The sequence below is a fragment of the Vipera ursinii genome (assembly GCF_947247035.1).
Source record: "Vipera ursinii genome assembly, chromosome: 1".
Lineage (NCBI taxonomy): Eukaryota > Metazoa > Chordata > Lepidosauria > Squamata > Viperidae > Vipera > Vipera ursinii.
The window spans coordinates 100,594,447-100,615,438 of record NC_139512.1 but is presented as its reverse complement, the minus strand read 5'-3'; positions in this window follow the sequence as shown (position 1 = coordinate 100,615,438).

Sequence of the window (20,992 nt, the reverse complement as noted above, 5' to 3'; positions counted from 1 at the left end):
GATTGTGGTCTACTGAGTCTAACTCCCTTAGGTCCAAAAATCCATTGGCACCGACCGGAATCACAACAGGTGCCACGGGGAGCATAGGTCTTTCAAGGGACCGCTGGGCTCCATTGGGATCCACCGGAGTTAACCGGCTAACCCAGGAACCTCCAGGGCCACCAGCAACCGTGAGGGTACCAGGCCATCTGGAACAAGCAAAGCAAATGGGGGAGAAGACAAGTCGAGTGCAACATCGCTGCTGAGCCACCAAGGCCGCTACCACCACCGGAGCGCCGCCATTGCTGCCGCCACCAGGACGCCGCCAGAACAAAAAACGATCCAGCCATTCCCGCCGCCGATGGAAAACGGGCCGAAAAGGCTCAGGCGGGAGCGGGCGGACGGTCGGGCAAGCGATCGAGCGAGCAAACGGTCCAACAAGAGCGGGCCAAGAGGCTGCAATCGAAGACGGCCCAAGGCAGGTAGAGTGACACAAAATGTCACCGCCGCTGCCGCCGCCGCCGCCAGAATAGTCCGCAGGCACCTCGCACAAGCTCTCCTCTCCTCCCCCGGAAGCGCCGACCAGCTGGAGCTCCGAGGATGCTGAGAACGCCGGCGAGAACGGCCGAAAACCGCTCAAAACAGCAACGTTGAGCCAACGGCCCATGGCGGCCCAAAACAACGGGAAACACCTTCGCCACCGACCGCAGCTTCCCCGGAGAGGCCCGGAGGCGCTTATCTCCCAGGAGTCATTCTGCAGGGGTCAACTGGATAATGATTTGGGTCAGTGAGGAGGAACAAAGTGAAGAGCTAAGAACCAAGTGTGCATGTGTGTGTATGGGGAAGGAACAGCTCCATGAAAGTAACATTACTGAATGATTGGAATATGTATTGTGTTTAAAGTATACTGGATTGATTATATAAACTAGCAATTTCCAATCTGATAACTTCCCAGAAATGGTCACCTCAGCCAGAAATGATTAGTTTAACCGATATCAATGAATACCTGCATCAATCTTCTGCCACATATGGATGAACGAGAGAAGGTTGTGTAGAACTGGCAAAAGAATAAGAATACAAGGCTTTGGTGTGATCAGAATTCATTACTAAGCAAGCTGGAGATTTGACAAGCTAATAATTAGAGAGTGAATTTTGGTAAACATTTTTTCCACACAATTAAGTTAAATAATTTATTGGGGAACTACTGTCATCCAAACTGGCCTGCCTATGGACTGTTGTACCTATTCTGCTTTTTTGTTGTTGACCTAGATCAGGGGTAGGGAACCTTGGCTCTTTTATTACTTGTAGACTTCAACTGCCAGAATTCCTGAGTTAGCATGGCTGGTTCAGGAATTCTGGATATTGAAGTCCACAAGTCATAAAAGAGCCAAGTTCCCTACCCGTGACCCAGATAGAATAGAATACTTTATTTGGACAAGTGTGATTAGACACACGAGGAATTTGTCTCTGGTACATAAGTTTTCCATGTACATGCAAAACAATAAAGTAATAATAATCATAATAAAAAAGTAATAGCAATCATAATAATGATACAATGAAAGAAGAGAAAGTAGCAGAACAGATGAGAAGGATAATAGTAATACAGCCATACTACATAGGTAAATGCTTACTAAGTTCAGCAGTTAAACCCAAATGTCTAGGTATATTAAGGAACAGTAAAAGGAATAGTGACTGCATATTGTACATTGAACTGTAACACTCAAAGAAAATTATCCATCATCTACAAGCTGGTGGCTTTCTTCCCCTCTCCTCTGCCAAGTTTATATAATTCACATCCTCTAAAATATGGTGTATAAGTAACCAGATGGTTTTAAAAGGTTAAAATACAAACCTCTGCTCATTTGTGAAGTTAATAATTTTTACCAAGGGTGTTGTTGTATGCTTAAAATAGATGTGACGGGAGAATGTTTCCTCAAAATAATTCTTGCTGAGGGAAAACATTAAATGTCCTTTATGTTGTCATGCTTCAATACTGACCTTTTTATGTATAACCCAAAGCAATAGAAAATGTTGTTAGAGTAATAATGTTACATTATTATTATGGAAAAGCTCAATTCCATCTACCCTGACATCCATTTCATGGCAGAGGAAGAAGTGAACAACATCCTACCCTTCCTAGACATACTGATTCATCGTGAGCATAATGGCACACTTACCACCAGCATTTATCACAAAGCCACGCACACTGACAGAATACTCCACAATACTCAGCTGCGTATGCACACTCTTCAACAGAATCAACACACATTGCAGCACAGCAATAGAAAAATCTAAGGAGCATGCATACCTTTATCAAGTATGCATACAAAATAGGTATCCCATTGATTTCATCCGACATTGCCACGCACAATGGGCATCACAGGCTGTGGATGACAGAACAACTACCATCACCTGGGCCACACTCCCCTACATCCATGGTGTCTCGGAAACAGCAGCATGAATATTATCAGCTCATAACATCTGAGTGGTGCACAGACCTAATCAGACCCTTCGCACATGAATAATGTACCCCAAAGAACCCCTATCCACGGGTGAAATGTTATCAGTGGTCTACCAAATTAACTGCAATGATTGTCCATGTAATTATGTTGGGGAGACCACAAAACACCTCCAGACAAGGCTCCATGAGCATGAACAGGCTATTAAACAAGATCAAGAAGTATGGGCTCATACCATGAGCACAACCACACTTTCAACTTCACAGAGGCCAGAGTCATTGCTCATGACGCAACCAAAGGTGGCCGCTTGTTAAAAGAGGCTTGGTTATCCAACCAGTATTCTGTGAACCGGCACATTGAGCTATTACCAGCTTACCAGATGCTACGCCAGTATGAATAACCATGCAGGATGACTGAGCGGATGAACCAACAACCACCTCCTCCCCACTTGCACAAGGGATTAGAAGGTCATAATCTCTCATCAACGGATGCATGGCACAGCAAGAGTTAATGAGAAGGCAGACCGAGCCCATGGACAGCAGGAGAGGACATTTGACCAATGTGGATAGCGATGCCAGCACCAGAGAGGAACGACCGGTTGAGATGGCAGCAGCGCACACAGAAATGTCAGACAAGCAGTGAGATGACTACACACGGCAGGACGAACGCTCCCAGCGGGCAGGGCAAGTGGAGAGAGGCAGAGTGCCAAAATTCAAACAGCTGTCAGTGAGTCCGATGGAAATAGGAACAATGCAATTGATTACGGGAGGGTGGGGACCCATAACATGCTCATTAGCTAAACTACTGGCTTCACAGAGACTATAAAAACTCGTTTCCCAATCCTGGTTTACACTCTGACTGTGTCAGCAGGCGCTGATGAAAGCTCAGTTGTAATAAATTTTTAGTCTTGGTGATCCGTGTTTCTAGTTTTAAATCTATCTATCTGTCTGTCTGTCTGTCTATCTATCATCTATCTAAATATAGAGATATAGATAGATAGATAGATAGATAGATAGATAGATAGATAGATAGATAGATAGATAGATAGAGATATAGAGATTGCTATGTATTGGTGTAAAATACTTGGAAACTGTTATTGTTAGTTAACTACTGTGTTTATTTAAACTCCAGAGACTGCTTGTGTCCAGAGTTGTTATTTGTGTTTTGAGTGGGAAAGACTGCTTTAATTTCATTGGCCACCACCTAGCGGTGGTCTGTATAAATAGCTTTGTGTTAACCTAATAAACATGTTGCTGTTTTCACCATTCGCCTCTCAATGTCTCAGCAATCCCAAAACATAACACACACACACACACACACACACACACAGAGAGAGAGAGAGAGAGAGAGAGAGAGAGAGAGAGAGAGGGAGAGGGAGAGGGAGAGGGAGAGAAAACCTTTATTGTCATTTTTTACTGTGGGCACAATGGCACACATTAAAAATGAAATTTAGTTGCTTGCTCTCAAAGTATACACATACATAACACACATTTAAACATCCTATATACAACATATGTATAGACCTGTACTCTTACATATAAGTAACATATAAATATTAATCGCTGTCCATCTTGAATACATACTGAAGGAGGAAGCTTTAGATGCTGCTCTTTCACAGCCTTTGTTTTATTATCTTGGAGTTTGGAGTGTATGACTTTATCCATTGTCATTTACTGTATGTCACAATGAGTCTATGAGACAGGAAATATTTTCTTTCAATGTTTGTTTGTATCCGACTGAAATTTATATCCTGCGCTTCCCACAAGGTTTACAGGATTGTATTTGAAATGTAGCTCTTTCAGTAGCCTTGGCTTTTTCCATAGTGGTTAATCCTAAATTTCAGAAACTGTTATGAAGGGAAAATGCCCAGCCACAGAGCCCCAGAACCTTATTTTCTAATTGTTATCCAAAAACCTCTTTCAATCAATTCTCCTGCAAATTCTCTTCTCAGATGGTGGCTTTAAGGACTACCTTTTTCCAAGATTTAATAAGTCTTAAGACATACGCAGTTATGAAAGCACAACACACTTTTACTTTCTTGCTTTTGAAGCCAAACAGTTGAGACTGAAGACTTGCAGAAAGGAAATGCCTCTGTCTCACATCTGTGTTTCATGTGATTTCAATACTTAGATAAACATTGTTTGCAAATGTATAGGAAGTCTGATGTAGGGGATGAGCAGGCTAAACCCTAGGGTGGAGTCCAATCTTCATCAGTTTGGGGCACCGCTTTTCCACAAGAGACCTAAATCCAGCCATAAATTCCATTTGACTCTTATTTAGTGTCAGTTTGCCTTGACCATTAGTAATTCAGACAATAAGGCACCAATTTGAGTGCAGACTTGAAAAATGACATTGAAAAGTAATTAGCCACCAAGTTGTGCAATTGGAATATGATAACCAGAAAACATCTATTATTTCCCCGGTCAAAATTTGAAATCTACACTACAGTGCTTCTGGATTATTTTTCTTATAGCAGTATAAAATAAGAGCATAGCATCCTGTTGTATAAAACACAAAAGCATGTAAAACTAACATAGTTTTTCCTTGGGATAAAAAACCCAGTTGCCATGGTTAGTCACCCTGGATGGATTTAAAAGCTAGTCTGTTTAAAATATCAATCTCATACATTACTCTGTCACCTTGCAGCTTAATTTTTGGGAGTCAGATAACAATTGCCATTTTAATTTTTTTGCCTTTTTCTATTAAGGAAAATAAGTATAAATAAAGACTGGATTTGGCTTATCAGTCAGCCACAGGATTTATTTTTGGTCAGGCTGTAGCACTATTGGATATGTGAATAAAGTACAGAATCAGTTTTGAAAAGAAAAAAACCTTTTTAGCTGATTAAAAAAAAGGAAATTTAATTGGGTAATTCAATAATCTGCCTTGTTTTTAATGAACAGCTATTGTGAGATTGGTCTTACTTCCTTTTCCTTAGGAGCCCTTTTATTTCCTTTTGAGGAACTGATCAAGAGGTAGCTTTTCTTGATTTCACCACTGCTTTTCCACTAATTCACTTGGAGGCCACCAGACTGCAGAGACTGAGGACTTTCCTTTTGAGGAGTCCAGGAACTGCAAAGGTTGATTTCACAAGTTTCACATCTGGCTGAAACTTCACTAATTTGGAATTTCAATTGCCAGGAGCAACAGGAGGTAGCACAAATATATTAGGAAATAATAAAAGATTTAACTGAAATACCAGTTGTGTTCAGGCAATATAGCTACCCATACCAAAAAAAAGCACTAAATGGAATATTCTGGAGTATAATGGCACATCAGTGAGGTTACAAAATCTCTGCAGATCTTTCAGCTCATGAAAGAGATTGCAAGAAGTACTTACCCAGCTGAAGACCATTGTATGGGCAGTGCAACATTTGGGTTTAATTTAGAGCAGTGTTTTTCAAACCTGATAACTTGAAGATTCCAACTCCCACAATTCTTTTTTATTTATGGCTGTTGTCATTTTAATGACTATTTTATGCTTCCAAAACATAAAATGACAAATCATAGCCAGTCGGTAAGGATGGACCATGGTTACTTTTATGCAACTTCTCCCCTTCTCCACTCCCCCTCTTTTTCTTGCAACTGTGTTAGACTATTCACAACTTTGCTAGTCACAATGAGAAGGTCTAACTCATTCATCCTGAGAACCAGCTTGGTGTAGTAGTTAAGGTATCAGGCTAGAAATCAGAGTTCTAGTCCTGCAGCCTTGGGCCAGTCATTCTCTCTCAACCCTTGGAAGGAGGCAATGGCAAACTACTTCTGAAAAACCTTGCCAAGAAAACTGCAGGGATTTATCCCTGCAATATCCAAAATTGGACACAATTATATAGAACAAAAGAATATATAGTCCTTTCTTTTACACAATCTTAAGTTGGTAGAAAGCAAGTTAGTGCAAAATTTGCCAACCCTACTGCCAGTCTCTGTTCTATTACTGTTTTTCACTGTCATTCTCAATACATTGACTCATTCCAAGGTAGTAAATAATAGATTATACACACTTGAGGCTGGCTTCTAAATAAAATGGAAAGACCTACTTTCGTACCAGCATCAATGATGACTTATTGTTGTCATAGTCTGGGGATGAGATGAAGGTGGTATCAAGGAGACACAGGAGAAAATTGCCAAGCCTGTCTTGCACTGAAGGGGCCCTTTTCATTGTGTAAGTTGATAACAGTAAGCTTTCTGCTAGATGATTACATATAGAGACAGATTACTTTTTGATATCATACTATATTTATATCATCTCTTGGTTTTTCTATTCAATATTGCTAGACTTAATTTGTTTGCATAAATAAAATGAAATGTGGTAGTGCTTCTAGTGTTAGGAGTTAACAATGAAAATTATTCAGATCCAATAAGTCCAAAACTCAAAGCGACCTGATCTTGCTAGATTTGAGTTATCGGAGGCAGGGTGAAAATGTTTTCAATTCTCACCAATCTGACTCCACCAAAAGCTTCTTTCTGTAACTGATTCAAATACATAACTTCTAAAGCTTTACAACAATACCTGCCTGTTAACTTCACTACCTTCCCATGTTTTTTTCTGTTCAGTATCCTTGATCAACTTAGAGAACATTTGCAGCAACATGACTCTGCCATCAAGTGGTCATGGCTGACAGAAGGAGCCCACATAATGTACAAAATCACATAGAATAAGGCAAAATGGTGCCGCCCCTACCCAAAATAATAAAAGCACTAAACTATACATGGCTATACAAAGTCCTTATTGACAGAATAATAAAACATCCTGACAGCATTTGTTGAACAGCAGGTAGTCCATAAACATTTGTTTTTTGAAGTGCCAAAACTTCACAGCTATTCGCTGCAAATTTCTTAAATTCCGAAAGCTCTAAAAATGATGTATGACACAGCAAGATGCAATACCTCAAGACGCCCTTCTTTATTGCTAAAGCTTCAGACCTGAAATATCAGGATGCAGAGTCAGTGCTAGAGAGTAAGACAGAAAGAAAAGCATTTCTTGCAAAATAAATGTATAACATTCTAGGGAAGGCAAAAAAAAATCCATCAAAGGTGCATAAAGCACAAAGAAGATTTTTTTTATAATGTACTTACTACATTATTCAACGGATTATTAATGAAAAGGGCTCTGGCTTTTATCCCGCAGAAGTGTTAGACTATTCCATCCTCACCAGTAAAGAGCAGTTTTGGAACCTTGAAGACCAGCAATCTAAGCTGGTTTAGACTTGGCACCACAATTCTGCATGCAAAACCAGAATGTGCTAGAAATAATCAGGCAGTTTAGTTGATCTTCAAATACAAGGTTGGGCTCAACATTTGAAAGGTTCTGAGAAGGGAAAGAAGGCTAAATCATATGACAAACGGTTGAAGAAGTGAGATATGTCTAGCCTATTGAAGAGAAGAATTGGGGGGACACGATAAGAGTCTTCCACTACTTGAGGGGCTGTCACAAAAAGAGGGGATTGGCTTATTCTCTAAGGCAGGGGGGCGGGAGGCGGCACTGCTGCGGTCACGGGTGCAAGGGGTATTGGTGATGGGCTGCCCCCCAGGGCCGGAGCCGGCGCGGCTGGTGCTGTTGGAGCAGCGGGGCCCGCTCTATATGGCGGGGCTGCGTGGGGTGGGCGGCGGAGGCAGTGTGGGCCAGGCAATGCAGGGCAACCACTTAGGCATGCAGGGTGAGGCGACGGTGGCACAGGTCCAGCACCAGGTAGGCCACCAGCCTGGCTGACACGGGTGAGCACAAGGAAGGAGTGCACATGGACTCCGCAGAACCCACCTCCCACTCCTTGTCCTCTCTTACTTACCTAGTTGAGATAGTGTAGTTGGGCAGCAGGGAGGGATGCAAAGTTCCTGCCAACTTGTCTTCGCTGCAGACAACTTGCCGGTGCAACGTTTGCCAGCCAGGTCTTTGGCACGCTCAGCAGCAATTCCTATTGGCTTTTGAAAGCCAATAGAGGGAGTAGCATAGCTTGTGCAACAGCTTTTTGTGTGTGTGTGTGCAAAGAAGGGTGCTGGAATGCCATTCTGAGTGTTCTATGAGAAAAAAGCCCTGCTTTTATGTTTTAATTTTATGATTTTAAAAATATTGTAAGTTGCCCCAAACCTCGCCATGTGGATTGCATATAAATATTATATAATCAGTAAATAAAGGTAGAACTTATGTTAAATATACATCAAATGATAATATGCTTCCCTACAAAGTCAATTCTTGCTCAGTGACAGACCAAGGAGTAAATTCAGAAAGTCAAGAGGAAAATCTAGGAGAGGTCTATGCAACTTGTAGAAGGGAAAGGCCCACAATGATAAATTAAAAATCTTTGTGGTTTGCAAAGGAATGCTGGTGGGCTAATCAATGATTTGGTGACTAGAGGAGCATCTACAGTGTTGGAGTTCATGGTCATGGTAAGCCATGGAGGCACTAGGCAACATGACTTTCAGGGCAGTGGTGGTGATTTTATTACTTTTTTTTTTTAAAAAAGTCTGTGCTCGGTCCAAAGGTGCTTGGTAGGCTGCATGTACAGGCCTGGTCTAGACTTTATTTTGGAGCATTCAACTATCTAGAGCAGGCATGTCAAACTCATTTTGTTTGAGGCAACTTCTTATAAAAGAATTGCCATTAATTTGTTTTAATAAAATAATTTAAATCAATTTTTCACTTGATTTCAAATTAAATGAATTATATTGGTTGACAATGAGATTTTTTTTGTACAATTTCCAAATGCAATAAACTGGTTTTAGGTATATGTGTGCACTAATTATTTCAACACCAATACATTTCAACAACATATTCTATTTGTGAATGCATGCAAATGCAAATTATACAATTTTTTGTGCAAAAATAAAACAAAATAACAGATTTAAGAGCTGTTATCATTAGTTATCCTTAGATAAAAAATAATTTCATCATCCAAAACTTTGTTATACTGTATTTAACGAACAGATGCTTTGGGATTAAAAAAAAAGACTGACTACATTTGATTGTGTATCACTATGGCATTAAAACAAAATTCGAACAGTGTATGAAAAATAAAGGTTCCCTAAACGTCTGCTGGCTATATCTATACATTTTCCTTGATAGCACTTTATTGCCTTCTTTTTAGCCTTTTTTCCAACTTCCCAGCTTAAAAAAGGCAAAGCACAGGGAGCTGAAAGTTACAGAGACTGTTTAAACAGGTTGCTAAGCAACCTGTTCACACTTGGCCCTTCTTACCCTCCCACTTTTAAATTAGCCTGTCAATCTGAGCCATCTGAAGGCCTGTCGCTGCGATGCATTCTGCTGCTCTGCAACCAGGCTGCCTGAGGAGAATTTGGCTCTCTGGAACAGTTTCTTTCAGCTTTGTGTGTGTGTGTGTGTGTGTGTGCGTGTGCGTGCGCGCGCAAAAAAAGGTGCCGGAATGCCGTTCTGAGCATTCTATGGGAAAAAAAGCATGGCTATATCACATATAATTGAAGATTGTAATTAGTTGCGTGTGCACGTTCAGCAAGTGTGATGTATTTGTGCTGGCATTTCTAGGCCTCTTTCCAACCACACCCAGAAAAATTAGTAACAAACATTGGAATTCTTAAGGCCATGTTTGGTATTTCCCAGCAATCTGTTACTGGAAGGAAAAAGGAATCCCTGCTGCGTTACTGATCCCAGAGAAGCATTTGCATGTATGCAGGTATCCTTAGGATGCCATAGTTATGGATGAGAAATATTGGTTGCATTTCTGGATGTAGGCATTTCTGGATGTAATACAGATATTTTGGACTTATTTTTGTTTCTTTGCATGGTTGATATTTTTAAAAAGGCATATGCTACTGACTATGCTTATGCACATATGTAACATCTTTTGCTAGGATACATGACCACTGCTTTTCCAGAATGTGAAAAGTGAAAGATTCTGACTAAACAAAATTTTAATGTACAGATAATACCACCAGAAATTATTTTAGCCTTTTAAATAAATGTTGTTATTGATGTTAAGCTCACCATGGAAAACATCATACATTGTTATGTATATACTAGGTTAATTATTTAAAGACTGAAGTGCAACATAACTAGATTCTAAATAATCTATTTTTCAAAACACACAACAGTCCAAACAGTAAAAGTAAAGTCCAAATTAAGAATATTTCATTCTTAAGAATTGTTTAATTTAAAGTGGTTTAGTTGTAATAGATGGTTAGATTCAAAATAGTTTTCAAGAGTATGTACAAAAGATACTATTTTTTTTCTAGGATCAGCTAAATTAGACATATTAAATTGAGAAAAATGTTTCTCATTTCTTTCCTGTTACCTTTATTGATTTCATTGCAGAGATGTTAACATAGAAAATAGATTATTTTGTTATCTAATTTTACCTTCTAAAAGACAGAAACAGATGAAAAATTTGAGGTTCTTTCCTGCTGGCTTTTTTGAATTAGCTGTTTTAGATTCTAAAAGTTTAGTCCCTAAAGAAGTAACCTTGTAAATAATTTTAATGTCCTCCTCTAGTGCAGGCTCTTTTATGACTCAAGGACTTCAACTCCCAGAATTCCTGAGCCAGCATGGCTCAGCTTGGAAACCTCTCTCTTTCCCCTCAGCATGGCTGGCTCAGGAATTCTGGGAGTTGAAGTCCACGAGTCATAAAAAAGGGCCAAGATTACCTAGCCCTGCAATAGGCTTTCAGAGGGAGCTTTTTTTTTGCAAAAAAAGGTGCCTGAATGCCGTTCTGAGTGTTCTATGATAAAAAAAAAGCCCTGCAAAGGCCAATACCTTCCATATGATTGCTACAACAGCATCTTGTTGTGTCCATGTAACTTTTCATTTTAACACACCAGATTTCCATTTTAACACAAAGAGAGATTTACCCTGACTATAAATGCAGGTCTACAAGCTTCAGTGCAATGGAATATTGTCATGCAAACTTATTTTTTTTCATGAGCAATTTATTAGAGAAGCTGGATGGTTATCATTCAGAGATGATATAGGCCAGGGCTTTTCAACCTTTTCACCCATTGTACCACTTTTAAGATATGGCAACATCCGAGTACCACCAGTCGCCTAGCAAGATGTCAAAAACTCAATGACCCCCCCAAAAGGAAAAAAGTGATGGAGTACAGGTAGTCCTCGACTTACAACAGTTCGCTTAGTGACTGTTCGAAGTTACAATGCCACTGAAAAAATGCCCTGCAAGCCACAGCCGAGCAAGACACCTGCCTGCCCGCCCGGCAGCACTCTTCCTCCTGTCCGAGGTTTTCATTGTTGTGAGCATTTCTGCTGAGGATTGGCAGCGGGGGTGGGGTGGGGTGGAGTTTGGTTTTTATTCCCTCCCCCATCTTCTGGGTAGTTGCAGCAGGTTTTGATCACTTCACATGACCTTGGGACATTGTGACCATTATAAATATGAATCTGTTGCCAAGCATTTGAATCACAAGACTCTGGAGATGCTGCAACATTCCAGCTGATCGGCACTTCTTCTGGGATCAGCGCCGAGCTCCAGCTGGGGCCTGGTGCTGATCTGGCGCTTCTGCTGAGCCCTGACAGTCCCAAAGAAGCGCTGATCCTGGCGCTTTCACTGAGCCCTGACAGCCTTGCAGCGCTCAGGCTTGTGCGATGCTGCCACCGGTTCAGCTCATTCCCCTCCCCTGCTACTACTTTTCTAGGATGGTCGCGTACCCCCTGCAGATGCCAATGTACCACAGGTGGTACCCGTACCACTGGTTGAAAAGCCCTGATGTAGGCAACCTGGATCAAGTAGGGAATAGGACTTGATAATCGCAGAAATACATTTCAACTATACTGTTTCTATGTTTCCTTTTTGAAATATGAAATATGTGAAGTCAATATTCATCAACTGAAGGAGATTTAAGAATCTTGGTGTGCAGATGTAGAAAGCTTTATAAAGAGAAGGAAGGGAGAACTTATCTTACACAGCTGTTTTCCTCCAAATAAATGTACTGTCAGTTAGAGGGGAAAATTGGAGTGTGTGAACAGTGATTTCTTAGTACTTGTAAAGGGGAATAGCATAATATTTGTTATACTTTTTGTGCCTTAAAGGCCTTATGGAAAACAAAAAATATTGGCTATTGTTTTTCTATGCAAGATTTAGGCCCAGGTGAACTAAATTAGGCATCATGGAAAAAGTATTCAACCAAAGTCTGTGCTATGCATTCCAGGGGAACTATTTGTAATCTAAACTGCAACTGTACTTTACTTAATATGATTTTGCTAAGCTTGCTTGTTTCAAATATATTTAGAACATAAGGACTGGAAGTGTGAGAAAAGGGAAACTGAAAGTAGCTGATGGGTGCGGGTTCCAATCTACACAGGTATATGAGGAACGTTATGGTCAGCAGAAAGTCTGCAGAAAGTGCAAGGTTGCTGACCATCTGTCTACAGTCTTAGGACAGGAAAGGGTATAAAAAGTTGGGTCTGGACCTGATTGATTTGCCATTGGCCTATAGCTGTCCTTATTGGAACTGTTATGTCATTGGACCTCATTGCAATGGGTTTTTAACGTAAATGTGTGTTCTAAATTATTGTTGAAATAAACCTCGGAATCTTAAAGTAAGAATTATTGCTTTGTGTTGCTGTCTCTTGTTTCTTTCATTGGGTTTTTCCACAACAGTTTTGGTGCGTTGGACGGAAAGAGATAGATGCTGGAAGTGACCTGCTATCCAGCTAGGATTTCTGACCACTTTGTGGTTCTGGGTCACAGGTAACCAGCCCGCTCTCTCCAAGCACACACAATCTACTTTGGATCAGAGGTAAGCAAAAGGCCCCATTTCCTTGGGACCTTTGGGTAGGTAGATAGGGAAGTTGTTGTGATTTAGTTAGCTAAGCCTGTCCTCCTATTTTGGCAGCAAGGGAAGGTCACTAATGGACTTGCTTTGAGGACAAGCCGAGTGTGGAAGATGTCATGCCTCACTGGCAAAACAGTCAGGGCTGGTCCCATGGCCAGGACCCGATGAGGAGCTGGTGTTCCTGGGGGCTGATCACCCCCTTGTATTGATTTCCATGACAACCTTAAAGAGCTCTTATGGTTTCTTAGTCCTTAAATTATGAATAGGATGCTCAAAAGGCTTCTAAGCAAAACCAACGTATTAGTTTGTTTCCTCTTATAAATTGCTTGAGAAAAATATTTATACCATACGCTAGCCCTCCAGTACACCTCCCTCTCCATCTTTTTATATTATATATATCGCAGAAGAATATGATTTTAAATATATCCTTCTGTGATATATAATACAGGAAGATGGAGAGGGAGGTCTACTGGAGGGATAGCATAGGGCAGGGGTGTCAAACTCAATTTCATTGAGGGCCGCATCAGCATTGGGGTTGCCCTCAGGGGGCCGGGTGGGTGTGGCAAGAGTGGGCGTGGCCTACTGGGTGGGCGCGGCTAGAGTGCGTATGGCCTACTGGGTGGGCATGGCCAGCTCTACATCGTTCGCATCAAGGGTGCCTATGGGGGCCTGGGCAGGAGTGGGACAGATCTGTGGGTCTCTGGCAGAAGGAGGGTCTCTGGGCCAGGGCCAAGGCAGTGGGGGGGCCGTTCCCTCACTGTTTCCAGGATGGCTTCGCGGGCCACATGAAACCACTTCGTGGGCCGGATCTGGCCCCCGGGCCTTGTGTTTGACATGTCTGGCATAGGGCATAGGTCTGGTAGTGGTGTCCTCCAAATTCATAATTTTTGAAACATCTGACTGTATACAGTACAACTGCATTGTTTCAGTTGTCAATAGAATTAAGAGCCATACAACTTCTTGCTTCAGATTGGCACTGAAATATACGACAAAATATGCATGTATTCCTGAAACAGCAAAACGATTCAAATTCTGGATGCCTATTGCATGATGGCTATGAACGGAATGGCTGATGATTCACATTAGCTTTTGCTTATTGTCCCCAAGGGTCTGAATAAAGCAAGTACTTAACATGAGACATAACAGAAAACAGGGCACGTGGGATCATTTTAATTTGCTGGCTTATAAAACCTTAATAGCTTCAGCATATAGTAGCAGCTAGCTAATTGCTAGGCAGCGTTGTTCCTTGGATGAGTAACTGCCTGGCAATTCCTGGCAATTCCAGGCTGCTGATCAGATTGGGAAATGGGGGTGGATGGGGGAAAAACACAATCATTTTGGGAGAAAGCAGCAGCAAAGAACTTCTGTAACATAAAAAAAAACAGAACTGAACCGAACACCTAGATATATATAAAAACAAAGACAAGTTAAAAATATTAATAAATAATAATAATTACCTGAGGATGGGTTCCAGCATGAGTCTGAAAGCTTAGAAGAAGATACCTCTGGTCCTGGTGACCAAACTCAGATTAGTTCCTGCAACATTATCCCAGGACACGTATATTTGCCTTCATTTGCAAAATAAAAAACTTGATGTTTCCAAGAATTCAAAAGAACAAGATCTGTCCAAAGAAGGCTTGTTCCCATGGCAGTCTTATCTGCTGGTCCTTATTTTGTAATATTTGACAATTTGGTGATTTAGCTTTCTTGTGTGTTTTGTTGTTGAATAATTGCTTTGTCTTTTTTTAATGGAAAAATTATAGTTGTTCTTTTGAATGAAATACAAAAGTTATTTACTGCTAAACTTCTTGTTTTAATAGGCAAGGATTTATTTTCGTGTACTATTTCAGCTATTCATTTATAAGTTTGGAAATCATTTTATGTGTTTTGGCCTTTACTTCTGAGGGCAAAATGTTTTAATTATATCAAATTAGGTTTCAATTTGCATTAACTACTTGATAATCTGATCTAAGAATAGTGAATATTTAAAACAAAATAGGATAATAATTGATATTGTAAATGATTTCTGCCTAAGAACAACCAATATTATAGGAAAGAACATGTTGAATTTATTATTCTGGCAGTAATACTGCATATGGAAATTTGTGCCTGAAAAGCTAATATTTCAAGTCTATCAGCTGTTCTCCAGTATGAGAAGTATCTCAATACAAAGTGTTGAATTATGCCTGGCTGAGAGATAAAACTGAGAAAAAGAGTAAGAAACAGTAGATTCCAGGGAGTGAATGAAGTCTTTAGCTATTTTGGAAAAGACTCCCTTGTGTCAAAAGAAAACTATGAGAACAAGAACATAGAGCCATTGGTATCAAACTTAATTAGGACAGCAGTGCTATTAATTATGTATTACCCTCAAAGGTATCTGAAATCCCTCAACTCAATTAATGTCAAACTTGTCTGCTTCAGAAGGCTATCTCATATATATTTTATGAATATTTCTTAATATCAAGTCTCAGAAGGTAGCAGTATGTGACCAACATTATCAGAGATCAAAGCTAGGCATCTTCATGTGCATCTGTGGGGCTGGGACACATGGGCAAATGACATTTTCCATCTTGATGTCAAATGATGCATTGTACATAATTTGTTTCATGATGCCACTGATGCAAACTATAACTCAAGTCATTTGTGCAGTGTCATGATGATGTGAGTAAGATCATGATGGCTTTTATCAAATGACAGTAAGTTTTATGCCTGGTTATTACTTGAATGTATAACCACCAGGGACATTCAGATCTATAGACTAGACTAGAAAGTTGCAAAACATCCTGTATTAAGATAGTGAAAATATTTCTGTACTATTGCCAGTAAAATGGATGGTTGTGTCCATGTAGTTACTTTGAGTTAATTTTGACTTCAACTTTTCATTATTTCCAGTGGTGTAGCGTGGGGGGTGCAGGGGGGGCCGGCCGCACCGGGCGCAACATCTGGGGGGGCGCTCGCACTTGCAGCTCTCTGCCCCTGCCTGGCTCACTTACTCTCTCTCACTGCAGTGCTGGCTGTGTGAATCTAATCCGAGCCGCTGGGTCGCCGCCCACTGTGGAGGGGGGGTGCCAGGCGTGCGGTTAGGGGGCGCAAATTACTTGCCTTGCCCCGGGTGCTGACAACCCACGCTACGCCACTGATTATTTCAGCTTTTGGGACTCTTAATTCATTTATAATTTTCTTAGATCAAAGTTTTATTAGCTTTTTGTGTTTATTCCCAGTTCTTTAAATCCTTACAGTTAATTTTTATTTTGCTCAAGAATGAAGATAAATTTACCAGATGGCTTTTCAAACTTGTTGTTCTGAAGACGTCTAAGACCTTAAGATATTTAAATAGGTAATTTCTGAAAGTGATTACTAAGCAAGGTTGGCAAACCACACTGTACTTTTAAAAAATCCACTGTGACTGATACCTTTGTCTCCTGGCTCTCAACTCTGCAACAGACCACATGCAACCACCTCATGAGGAGCAGTTGTCCAGAGCATATGGGGGTAATCTCCTGTCCTCTCCTTCTCTGGAGAAGTTTCTTAGAATTGGCCAACTCATCAGTTCTTCAGTCTTTGCCATGGTCATTGTCTCCACTTTGTTGTTGTTGTTGTTAGCTGCAAAGTCATGTCCAACCCATCACGACCCTATGGACAACGTTCCTCCAGGCCTTCCTGTACCATTTTCTGGAGTCCATTTAAGCTCATGCCTACTGCTTCAGTGACTCCATCCAGCCACCTCATTCTCTGTTGTCCCCTTCTTCTATTGCCCTCAATCTTTCCCAGCATTAGGCTCTTCTCCAGTGAGTCCTTCCTTCTCATCAGGTGGCCAAAGTATTTGAGTTTTAGCTTAAGGATCTGGCCTTCTAAAGAGCAGTCAGGGTTGATCTCCTCTAGGACTGACCAGTTGGATCGCCTTGCAGTCCAAGGGACTCGCAGGAGTCTTCTCCAGCACCACAGTTCAAAGGCCTCAATTCTTTGGCACTCAGCCTTTTTTATGGTCCAACTTTCACTGCCATACATTGCAACTGGGAAGACCATAGCCTTGACTATACGCATTTTTGTTGACAGGGTGATATCTCTGCTTTTTAGTGTGCTGTCTAGATTTGCCATGGCTTTCCTCCCAAGGAGCACACGTCTTTTAAATTCTTGGCTACAGTCCCCCTCTGCAGTGATCTTGGAGCCCAGGAAATTAGGGACATGCTAATTTGCTATGTTCCAGCCAGAAGTCCCATAGTCAACCACATTGCAACCTAGTGTCTTATGTAAAAGATGGCCGTGTGATTGATTCCTTATAATTCATTTGTTATGCAAATACAAATGATTGAATTGAGAGAACCATAGGAAATAGTGTATTACACAAATACAACCACAGGATGACAGAGTTGCTATATATGAGAGAAGGCACTTCAGGGATGGATAATCTGGAGTTCTTAAAATATTTCAAATTACAATTCCTAATATCTCAATGGTTAATGGCAGAATTTAGGAATTCAAAATATCTTGAGCTACCAGATTTTATAATTAGCTTTATGGTATTTCAGCCCTATATCATTTAAGGCAAGGGTGGGCAAGCTGATTTCTCAGTGTTCGTCAGAAATAAATTAAAGAAAATAGTTGAATGAAGCTTCAGCCACAATTCCTGTGAATCTCTGACCCCAAATGTCTCAGATATTTCTCTTAAAGAGTTAAAATAATCAAGGCAATGCAGAGTTTGTATTCTGTGCTACCTAGTAGTCAAACACAAAGAATATGCTATCAAAATATGATTGTAATCTATAAAAGGGAGCAAGTTTAGTATATAGCTTGGGTCTCTTGAGAGCTTAATGTCCTCATAGTAGCATAATCTCGTGTTACTTTAATGCATGGGTGTCAAATTCACTGTGTCACATGATCTGTCGCAACATATCATGACTTTTTTTGCATTGCTGGAGCTGGGATGGATGCGGCCTCTGCATAATGCAACTGGCCCCTGGGCTGGCAGTTTGACACCCCTGCTTTAATGTCTATCCCTCAATAGCTGGTCTTCATTTTCATTAGAAGCTTGTACATCTTTTCCAAGACATCTACTTTATTTTTAAAGTCTTTCAAATGAACAAAATCTGACTTTCTGCAACAATCTTTGTGCGCATATGTCTCCCAGTTGTTTATTTCAATGTGTGAAATATGAAATGGATCTTATCCATAATATTTAATTCTTAATTCTTAATTATTCTTAATTATTAATTATTAAGCCTTGGTGGAGCAGTGGGCTAATGCCGCCTTAAGTAAAAATAAATAAATAAATAACACCAGCTGCCTGCAATTATTGCAGGTTCGCATCCCACCAGGCTCAAGGTTGACTCAGCCTTCCATCCTTCCGAGGTAGGTAAAATGAGGACCCAGATTGTTGGGGGCAATAAGCTGACTTTGTAATAATGCCGCTGGGGGGGAGAGGCTAAAGCCCTAATAAGCAGGCATATACATAGAATGAAGGCTATTGCTAAGCACATTTGATTTGTGCTTAGATTGTAAGCCGCCCTGAGTCTTCGGAGAAGGGCTGGATATAAATGGGATTAAAATAAAAAATAATAATAAAATAAAATAAAATATAATAACTAGCCTCTTCATATGCAGTTTAGACAATCTCTCTGTAATTTCCACACCCCATCTGTATCACATTATCCATGCCCCAAACAATATCAAACTAGCTTTCATTATGTCTTACAGAGTTTATCCACCTAGTCCTAGGTAACCTCATTAGTGCTAGAAGAGAGTGGGCTTTACTCTATGTATGTACAATGGCTTGCCCTTCACTGTTGGTGGGAGTGCTGTTTTCTTATTGGTAGTACCTTGATTAGGCTGTTGTTTACTGCTTGATTGCCTGATTTGGTAGTTACTTGATTAGGGATATTGTTTACCGCTTGATTGTCAGTCTGGTTTTAAGCTTTATATTCTCTGCTCATCTGGATGTTGATTGCTGGTGAGGAGGTCTTTTTGATCTTGCTTGCTTTTTTATTGTCTCGGCCCTTTGAATGGCATGTAAATATTGCATATCTCTATGTACTTCTTGATGGCTAATTTGTCTGAGTGCCAGATTTCCAGGAATTCTCTAGTGTTTTTTGAATTTAGTTTTGTTTTATAAAACAAGTCTTCCAAGAATCAAAAAGATCATCTTAATTTTTTTAAATAAAAGTCTGAAATGCTCACTTTACAAATGGACTTTTTTTTTGAATGAAATAAGCAGAGAAAACTTATTTGTGTAGAGTTTTGATAAAGAGATGATTTCCCAAGAATGTGAACTTGATTTTGTTATTAAAGATACCAGCCTATAAATTGGGAGATTGTGAGCTCTACTCTCACTTTGGGCATGAAGGTAGCTGATTGATCTAGGCCAGTCCCTCACTCTCAGCCCTAGGAAATAGGCAATGGCAAACCACTTCCAAAAATCTTGCCAAGAAAATGGCAGTCTTTCCAGGCATTCAGAAAAGAGCCAAGACTGATTCAAAGGTACACATGCCACACACACAAATAAATAAGGGCAATATTTGCACTGCAGTTGTGTCATTTTGATGCCATTCTCATTTGCTCTGGATGCCTGTGGAGGTACCCAGATATACAGTACTTAATTTCTATTTGCAATTTTCCCAGTTGTTTATCTTTCTCTTTGTTTCATCTTATCCCACAAGGAAATCTAGTCAGCGATTTAAGAATGGGAAATAGCTTCACAACGCCTTTACGCTTACATTGGCAATATCCTCCCATTCTTCTTCTTTTGAGTCCCCATTAATGGTCTCCAGAGTGAGTCAGTTGCTTAAATACTAACCGTATTTTCCCCCTCATTATGGCACCGCCCACCACATAAACTCCTTTGGGCTTTGTCCCTCATTACCTTGAAAAGAAGCTGGGAGTGGCAAAGACTGGCAACAGAGGCAAAATAGGGGACAACGGGGTCAATAAATTTCATGCCAGTCTAGTTGTCTGTTCGCTCCAGGATGGATGGAGACGTTCAGCTCAGCAGCGAGGAAAAGCCCATGCCACACTAAACACCCAAACACCCAATTATGCCATAACCCCACGTGGATTTAGTACACGCATGAAACACCGTCAGCTTAACGAACGTATCCTGCTGAAGCAGAGACCGCCGATTAACCGTAGCGCCCCGAAAGACAACATGCTTCAAGTTCCAATGCTGCTATTACAAACTCTGGATTTGGCAAATCCATTCGTGACGATTTCCCCTCCACCACCACCACCACCCCGACCCCCCCTTTCAAAAACAAACCAACCCTCCCTTTCCCTGCTCCGCGCAGCAAAACCGCCCGAGCATCCCGCGGCGCCTTTCAAGAGGACCAGATGTAGTTCGTCGCGCGAGAATCGCGAGGCGTGACGCGGGAGCCAGAAGAATTTTCTGCAGCTTTAAATTATTTTGTCTGCTAGGCCAGCGTTTCCCAACCTTAGGAACTTGAAGATGCGTGGACTTCAACTCCCAGAATTCCCCAGCCAGCTATGCTGGCTGGGGAATTCTGGGAGTTGAAGTCCACGCATCTTCAAGTTCCTAAGGTTGGGAAACGCTGTGCTAGGCAATGTATTTATTTATTTATTTATTATAATCCGGCGGCGCGCGCCCGAGTACTGGAGAGAGAGCGCGCGTGCGCGCCGTTTCCAACCCATTCCCAACTCAGCCGCTCCCTCCTCCTCCTCCTCGTCTCCCTTCCAGCCGAGCTCGGCTTCTCCTTCCCTCCGAAAGCTTCCCGCGCAAAGCGGCCTCCCCTTCGCAGCTTCGCTCGGCCCCACAAGGCAGCAGGGGCTCGCGCGCCGCCCGCGACCCCCCCCCCGAG